At 37.5% G+C, this 8,042-nt stretch overlaps 1 protein-coding gene across 3 annotated transcripts in view; it reads left to right on the top strand.

The window, feature by feature from the left end:
* LOC107624905 overlaps positions 358-8,042 on the top strand; it is a 12,307-nt gene continuing 4,622 nt past the window's right edge. The window contains exons 1-4 of one of the 3 annotated variants that reach the window (XR_002357109.1): positions 358-485; positions 673-1,040; positions 1,144-1,283; positions 1,532-1,691. The gene's annotated coding sequence lies outside the window, so the exon portion shown is untranslated. Of the gene's footprint in view, positions 486-672; positions 1,041-1,143; positions 1,284-1,531; positions 1,708-8,042 lie in introns of those variants that run through there. The other 2 variants (XM_016327391.2, XM_021115522.1) reach the window with 2 other exon arrangements.

Below are 8,042 nucleotides of genomic sequence, written 5' to 3'. Positions count from 1 at the left end.
TAACCCGGTTTTTCATGAACGGACCAAACATTTAGAGGTTGATTGTCACTTGGTTCAACAAAAAGTTCAAGCTGGAGTGATGAAACTTCTCCCAATTTCCTCTTCTGGGCAACTAGCTGACATCTTCACCAAGCCTTTGTCTCCTCAACCCTTCCATCTTAATCTAAATAAGCTTAGTGTTCTTGACATCTTTCATCCTCCAGCTTGCGGGGGCGTATTAAACCACTCTTCCACCTTAATCCATGACAACAATAAAGATGTCTCCATAATGCTTAGTTTCATATGGTAAAATAAACTGGTGGTTCTATTCTGGTTTATATTTATATTTTGTCAAGATTTGAAGTCTGAGGTGGGGGGTCTTGAAGGCTGAGTTGGATAGAGTTAAGGGTTTGAATGTAGAGCTTGAATCAAAGAACAAGAAGCTCAGTGAGGATCTTGCTGCTGCTGAAGCTAAGATGGTAGTAGCTGTTGGTACCAGTGGCAAGGTACGAGAAACTTTGATTGGTTTGTTTTCTTTTGATGTGTTTTACCTGAAAGCATGGAATGTGTCATAATTCATTGTTACTTATCTTGTTTTTCTCTTTATGATATAAAGGGTGGTTAATCCATGTGTTAAGAGTCAATATATATATATATGTTTTTATAAACTCTACTTGTTTTTGCTGAATGAAGGAGGCAATTGGGGAGCACCAGAGCCCCAAATTCAAAGACATACAGAAACTCATTGTCATTGCTGATAAATTGGAAAGGTCTAAAGTGAAAAAAAAAGCTACTCCTGAAGCGATTTTTCGTAAAGCTTCTTCAATACCGTCTCCTACGACAACAATTCATGTTAATTCTGAATCCAAAAGTATAGAAAGAAAGTCTCCACCAAACCAGTGCTTGCCACCATCAATGGCGTTGAATTATTTCACTCCTTAAAGAATCATGATATGAAGAGAGACATAAAAGGGCCTCTGAATCATCCGTAACCGGTAGCGATTAGTGCACGCAGTAGCATTGTTGGAGAAATTCAGAACCGTTCAGCTCATCTTTTAGCAGTTAAGTATTGTGTGATTATTACACTTTCTAGTTCCTGTTTCTTTTTTCACCTCAAAATTATGTACTGCTAGTTGATGACTAATGAATTACCATACTTTCTAGATAAGGGTAGACAATGAAACAAAAGGGGAGTTCATCAATGACCTTATAAAAAAGGCGGTAGATGCAGCCTACATGGACATTGAAGAAGTCTTAAAGTTTGTTGATGGAATGATGGGCTTGATGGTGAACTATCCTCATTGGTACATTTCTCAGAAAATTATTGATCTGGTGGGCCAATGGCTCTCTATATGATACTTCATTAATCATTTTTAAGTTATTATAATTACTATAAAACCATTGTTTTAATAGAATTTCTGAGAAGGTGAGCCTTGGTGCAACAGTTTAGTGTCTTGTGATTTCTGACTTGGAAATCAAGGATTGTAATATTTGAAAATGGTTAGAATTTTCAACTTTGCTTCTTACTGGCTTTGTCTTGTGTATTCTACAGGTGGATGAGCGCGCTGTCTTGAGACATTTCAAGTGGCCTGAGAAGAAAGCCAATGCGCTGCGAGAGGCTGCGGTTGAGTATCGGGAGCTTAAGCTATTAGAACAGGAGATTTCCTCCTACAAGGAGCTGCCTTGAAAAAAATGGCCAGCCTCTTAGACAAGTAAGATTTATGTCAAGATAACAGTATTCCTATTTAATAATCTTCTTATGCCTTATTTCATCTCATTGTGATAGGTCTGAACTGAGCATACAGAGGCTAATCAAGCTGCGAAATTCTGTCATGCGTTGTACCAACCGTACACATTCCAACCGCTTGGATGTTCGATTCGGGGATAATGAGCCAGGTAAATTTCTTACTCTGAAGTGAGAACAAAGATTGAAATATGGTAAATGGTTTGCTTTAGGTTTATCATTACTCTGGTAGGGAATAATTATAGTTACTGATTATTCGAAATTTATCAACATAGAACTTGATCTAGTAGTTGATTCACTGATCTGTTTGTTTCTACACATTATATGCACTAGTTTCAATTCTCAAATAACATGTATTTTCCTTTATCTAGAGATATATCATTTCTTCTCTTGGAAGATATGGTTCCTTCAATTGTTAACTTTGTAGATTAGTAATAGTAAAGTGTATTCACAAATTTCACACTCATAAGTGAACTTCAAAGCTGCAATTATAAAACTTGATGAAATAAATACACAATCCATGCAGATAAAGCAGGCTTCCATGACTCTAGCCAAGATGTACATGAAAAGAGTGACAATGGAGCTCGAATCCAACTGGAACACAGACAGAGAATCTAGCCAAGATTCTCTTCTGCTTCAGGGTGTTCATTTTGCATACAAAGCCTATCAGGTAACATTTGACATCTGCACGGGTATCAAATTCTCGACTTAACTCCTACTTTTACAAACTTACAAGTTTTTGCGAATTTTAATGATTAATAACAAACTTTTATATTGGCATAAGACTTTGGTTGATCTAGTGTTTTAAATTTAGATGACATTTTAAAGTTTATATTAGATGATAATTATGTTTTAATGTGTTTATTTATATTTTATTTATTATTTTATTATAAAACGATTATTCCGATTGGACCAATAAACTAGTAACTAGAGTGGTTTGATAATTGGTCTGGTTTTCAGAACCTTAGTTGCTGGATTTTCAATGTGAATTGGATTTGTCCGGCCTGTGGCATGCCAAAAAAAAATAGTATTCATAAATTAAAATCAGCCATTAAAATCAGTCATCAATGTATTTATGTATAAATACATATGTGATTTAATTTATTTTTAATGTGTATTTTTATTTCAACATATATTTTATACTAATAGTTGACTTTAGTGGCTAATTTTAATGTACATGTAGCATTTTTTTTGGTGACTAAACAAGGAAAGAAACAAAGCAAAAACTATTCTAAATCCGAGCGGATGATTCGTTGGAGATCAACACTAGGCTCAGACCAAATAACATGATTAGAGTTACTCTTGGCACCATATTTAGCCATCCAATCCGCAGCTCTATTTGCTTCTCGGGACACCCATTCAACGTGAACAAGCCAAGGACGAGATAAAAACTCCTGAATCTTGTGAACCAAATCTGTTACTTCAGATGGATACCCACTTGTAAGCTCATGCATGATGGGCAGAATGTCAAGGCAATCTGTTTCACATATAATATCCCTCAAACCGCAATCCCAAGCTAAAACCAGCCCCCTCCAAGCAGCAAATAATTCACATCTGATTATAGACCAAGGGGGAATGCTTCCAGAGCAGCCCGAGATCCAATCTCCCTTAGAATCTCTAATAATACACCCAAATCCCGCTAAATTTGAATCCATATACAAGCTTGCATCACAATTAACTTTAAAACTATTGCCTACCGGTGGTTCCCAACACAGGCAATTTCGGAGAGACCTAAAGACATTGCTTCGATTCCTGTAAACCTGTAAGTCCTTGGCGGTAATTCTGGCCAAGGCAACAACCTTATGATCTGTCCAAGGGTTGTCAGTGTTGAATATGTCATTGCACCTATGTCTCCATACCCACCAAAGCCCTGCACCAAAGGACGCCTCATTGTTAGCCAAGGTCTTCCGAAACCACTCTTCAAGAGCAGTACCAGCCGTCGAGTCCAGGATACTAGGATCCAACATATACCAGATTACCTTTGATCGTTCACAGTCTCTAAGGCAATGCTCCATAGTCTCCTGCGCCTTGTTACATCTCTTACACATATCTGAAGAAGCTAAATGCCGCTTGAATCGAAAGGTCTCAGTTGGTAGAGCATCATGTAAGCTAAGCCACATAGTAAATTTGAACTTCTCTGGAATGTTTGTGTTCCACAACCAGTTCCAATTACTGTTGGCATTCCAATTTAATGTTTTCTTTAATAACCATTTGTAACCCTCCCTTGCACTATACTTTTTTGTTGCTGCAGGCCACCACTCCCACTGTGGCTCCAACTCAGTCAAACTAGAATATCTCAGACCACAAATAAACTGCTTAATCTCATGTGGAATAGGCGTGGTAAGACTATCAACCTCCCAAGACACCCCTTTCCACAAGTCAGCCACCATGAAATCTGATTCAGAAATATGTACATAAGGAACAAGGTTGCAAAGCTTACCAAATGGAGTCCAATCATCATACCAAACTGATTTGTGGACATCTCCAATATTCCAATGAAGCCCTTCCTTGAGATGCTCATAGGCACTAACAATGTTCTTCCAGGTAGCCGATGAAGAATTTCTACTGTTTCCGTTCATACCAGATTGATTCCTGTAATAAATATTAATAATATATAAATAACATTTCTGAACTAGTTTTAGGATTTCACTCTAATCCATAATTTTCCTTCAGAGTGAAACGGTGAGAGGCTGAGAGCACAGAGCACTAAGAGTAGAACTTCTTTCCCAAGACTCCAACGCCAAAATTAACCCGTCTGCCGCCGTCAGCAAGGCTTCTTCTTCTTCTTCTTCTTGTGAGTGAGTGAAACGGTGAGACCAGAGACCAGAGCATCAGAGCTTCTTTTTCTCCAACGCCTGAATTTACCCGTCGTCCTTCTGTTATCGTCGCAGCTTCCATTGATAGCATCACATCTTCTGTTGACCGTGTCGCAGCTTCTTTTCCGTGTAATTTTCTCCCTCTCTCTCTCTCTTGTTGTCTCTCTTTCTCTGTCAAGATCATGGTTATGAAAAATCAAATTAGACCGGTCGGTCGAAGCGGTCCGACTGAAAACTAGATGTCTCCACCATAGTTGTAAAAATTGGACCGGATCGGCTGGTTCGATCGGAAAACCGATGAACCGGACCTTGTACCGGTCCGATTTGGTATATTGACCGCTTAAGAAAATGAACTGGTCAAAACCGATACGAACCAATCAAATCGGTCAAAATTGACACGAACCAAAATCAAATCGGTCCAGTCAACCTGCGCGCCGATGACGTCAGCATGCGGGTTGTTAAATTTGGAAAAATACATTGCAGGGGGTAGGAGTCAAACCTGAGTCTTTTGAATTGAAGACCAAGTTGACAACCACTGCGCTACCCGTTTCTCTAGTATTGTTAATGCTTTTTATAATATATATTTCAATTTTTTATAACTAATACATATATATATACACATGGAAATACTTAACTCAATATTTTTTAAATTAATTATTTTTTAATTGAAGTACAAATTAATTAATTTTAAAATAAAAAATAATAATGAATATAAAAATAAAATAAAAATTATTTATTCTGAGAAAAAAATTAATTTATATAATCATTTAATTATACAAAAATATTTAGACCTTGAAATTATTCTTTGGATATAATTCATAGATTGTTATTCTTATTGTGTCTAATTAAGATACTATATAGTAGTATGAACTAATTATATGTCTATTTTTGTATTAGTTATTTATAGAATTCGACTTAATTGTTCTTAAAATGTTAGTAAAAATATGTATTTTTTAAAATTTAATTTTAAGTTTTTGACTATTTTTATTTTTTATTTATATAGTACCGAGTCAACCGGTCTCACCAGTGACTCACCAGTTGAACCAGTGATCTAATAACTTGACCGGTTCGATTACCAATTCGGTTCTGACAACTATAATCTCTACAGTTCAGTTGAAATAGAAAAACCACAATAAAAATCGTTGGATCGCTAAACCGGCCAGAAATTAACCGGTTGAACCGAACTGGAACCCGGGAGGCTTACATAAAGTGATGTCGTTTTTGAAATTGAAAAAAGGAAAACGGTAGGCCGAGAACGCATTCTCCCTTCTCCACTTCTCCACAAAACAAAAAGAAAGCTAAAGCTTGAAAGTGAGAAACCCTGGCTTCTCCACCGCCGCCGCAAGGGCTAGCGCTGTCCATCGCGCCCAAGCACCATTGTCACATGGATTGCTGCAAGGATTTCCGCCGTCTCGTCCGTCGCAGTTTCTTCTTCGAGCTCAGTGTTAGTCCCTGGTGCTCCGTCGCACTCCAGCCGTCGTCCGTCACTCTCCTGCCGTTGTCTATCGTGCTCAGGTACCATCGTTTTTGTCTGGGCATGGTGCTCGAAGTCCCAACTCACCAATCGCAGCTTCTTCCTCGAGCTTGGCGTCTACGAGTCTGCTCTTCGTTTGCTCAGCCGTAGGACTACCACTGTCCGTCATCGTTCTCGTCGTCTGGCCTCCGTCTCCGTCGCACTTCTGCCCCTCAGCTCAGACTGCGTAGAAGTCAGAACAAAGGAGTGAGCCAAACAAAAACGGAAACCCTAGCTTCACCGCCCCAAGGAGTGAGCCACCGCCGCCGTCCGTCGAAGTCAGGGCCTTCTCTGTTCGTTCCGTCGGGGTTCTCCAAGAACAACCCCTATTGGCTCTCGGTCCTCGTTCTCTACCGTCGACGTCGTCTGCTCACAGTCGTCCTTCGAAGGTCAGTGCTCACTGTTAGTGATTGTTCCTCGTTTGCTCAGCCGCGCTTCTGCGCCGTCCGTCGTACTGCTCGTCGCCTGGTCTCGGTCTCTGTCTCCGTCGTGCTTCTGCCCCTCTGCTCAGACTGCTCGGAACGAAGGTAATGGTTTGATTTTTTTTTTAAATTTTCGTTCTCTGTTCTTCATTCTTTACTCAGAACATTTAATCTTTTTGGATTAGCTGTATTATACTCTATTTTCTTGTTTTGGATTGAATCATTGAATGATTAGTTGATTTATTTTGCTGGTTAATCTTTGTTAAAATTATGCTGATTTAGTTGATTTAGTTCCCGGGTTAACCTTGTTAATCTTCATTAAAATTGTGCTGCTGCCTTTTGTTTTGTGTTTTGTGACTCAATTGTGCTTAGATTTTGACTGTGTTGATGACTTAATTGTGCTTAGATTAAATGACTAATTGATTATTGATTAGCTAGGGCTGTTTTGCTGTGTTTCTGTTGTGTTTTGTGATTTTTATATATAGTGATGTGCTGTTGTTTTGTTAGTTAATTGTTGTTAGTAATTTTAATCTGTTGAGTTTGATTTTAGTTAGTTAGTAGAACTTAGATTTAGTTTTCTGTTTGAATGGATTAGGATTATTAGTTGTGGTATGCTGCTGGTAGGTTTAGGGTTATTAGTTGTGTAAGACTGCTGGAAGTGTTTGTGAAATTCTGTTGCTTGGTGGATATTGCTGTTGAACTTGGTTGAATGTGGTTAACTATTTGGTTAGTTATTAACTGATTACTGATTGTGCTGAAATTGATAGTATGCTACTGATTTTTTGTATCATTCTTAGTAAATTTGTATGAATTGAGGTTTAAAGAATGCTTGTTTTGTGAGAAGAAGTTGAAATTTTGGTTGAATGACATTCTTTTGAATAAGGTTCTAAACTGATTTTACATTTTTAATACGTATGCATGCCTAGTGTTTGCCAAATTACCTCGAGGTTTTGATTAAAAAGTTTGGTCAATTCCTTGAGCTCAATGCTTGTCTTCCACTCGTTATAACTATTTGCATTGATGTGAATGTGCTATGCTAATTGACCAAAATTTTTGACACTTTTTGAATGTTTGAGGTCTTTTTCCCAGGGATGGCAAAACGGGTCAAGCCCGCCGGGCTGATCCGCTAAACCTGCTAAAAAGGCGGGGCTAGGATTTGGAACCCGCCAAATTAAAAAAAATCCGCCAAACCCGCACCGCCAAATTGGTGGGTTTTGGCGGGGCGGGCCGGTCCGCCGGGCCGAAGATTTTTATTTTTTTATTAAATAAAAGAGTGATTACTATTATAAAATTAATAATTATAGAATTTTTAACCACCTTTTTTCATTTTTTGTTTTTATTCTTCTTTTAGTTATTAACTTTATTTATTTTATTTTACAATTTCGTATATATGCTCAAATTATGTGACTTGTTTTTTAAAATAAAGATGATTCTATTGACAAATATTATTTTGAACAATTTTATTGAAGTTAAAAATTAAAAAAAAATAGTAAAAAAATTATATTATAATTTGACTATTTTTTATTTGTATTTGATTTTTTAATTATTATTTTTTGGTTAATTTTAAT

The sequence above is a fragment of the Arachis ipaensis genome, chromosome B02 (genome assembly GCF_000816755.2).
Source record: "Arachis ipaensis cultivar K30076 chromosome B02, Araip1.1, whole genome shotgun sequence".
NCBI lineage: Eukaryota > Viridiplantae > Streptophyta > Magnoliopsida > Fabales > Fabaceae > Arachis > Arachis ipaensis.
This window is presented reverse-complemented; position numbering and strand designations above follow the sequence as displayed.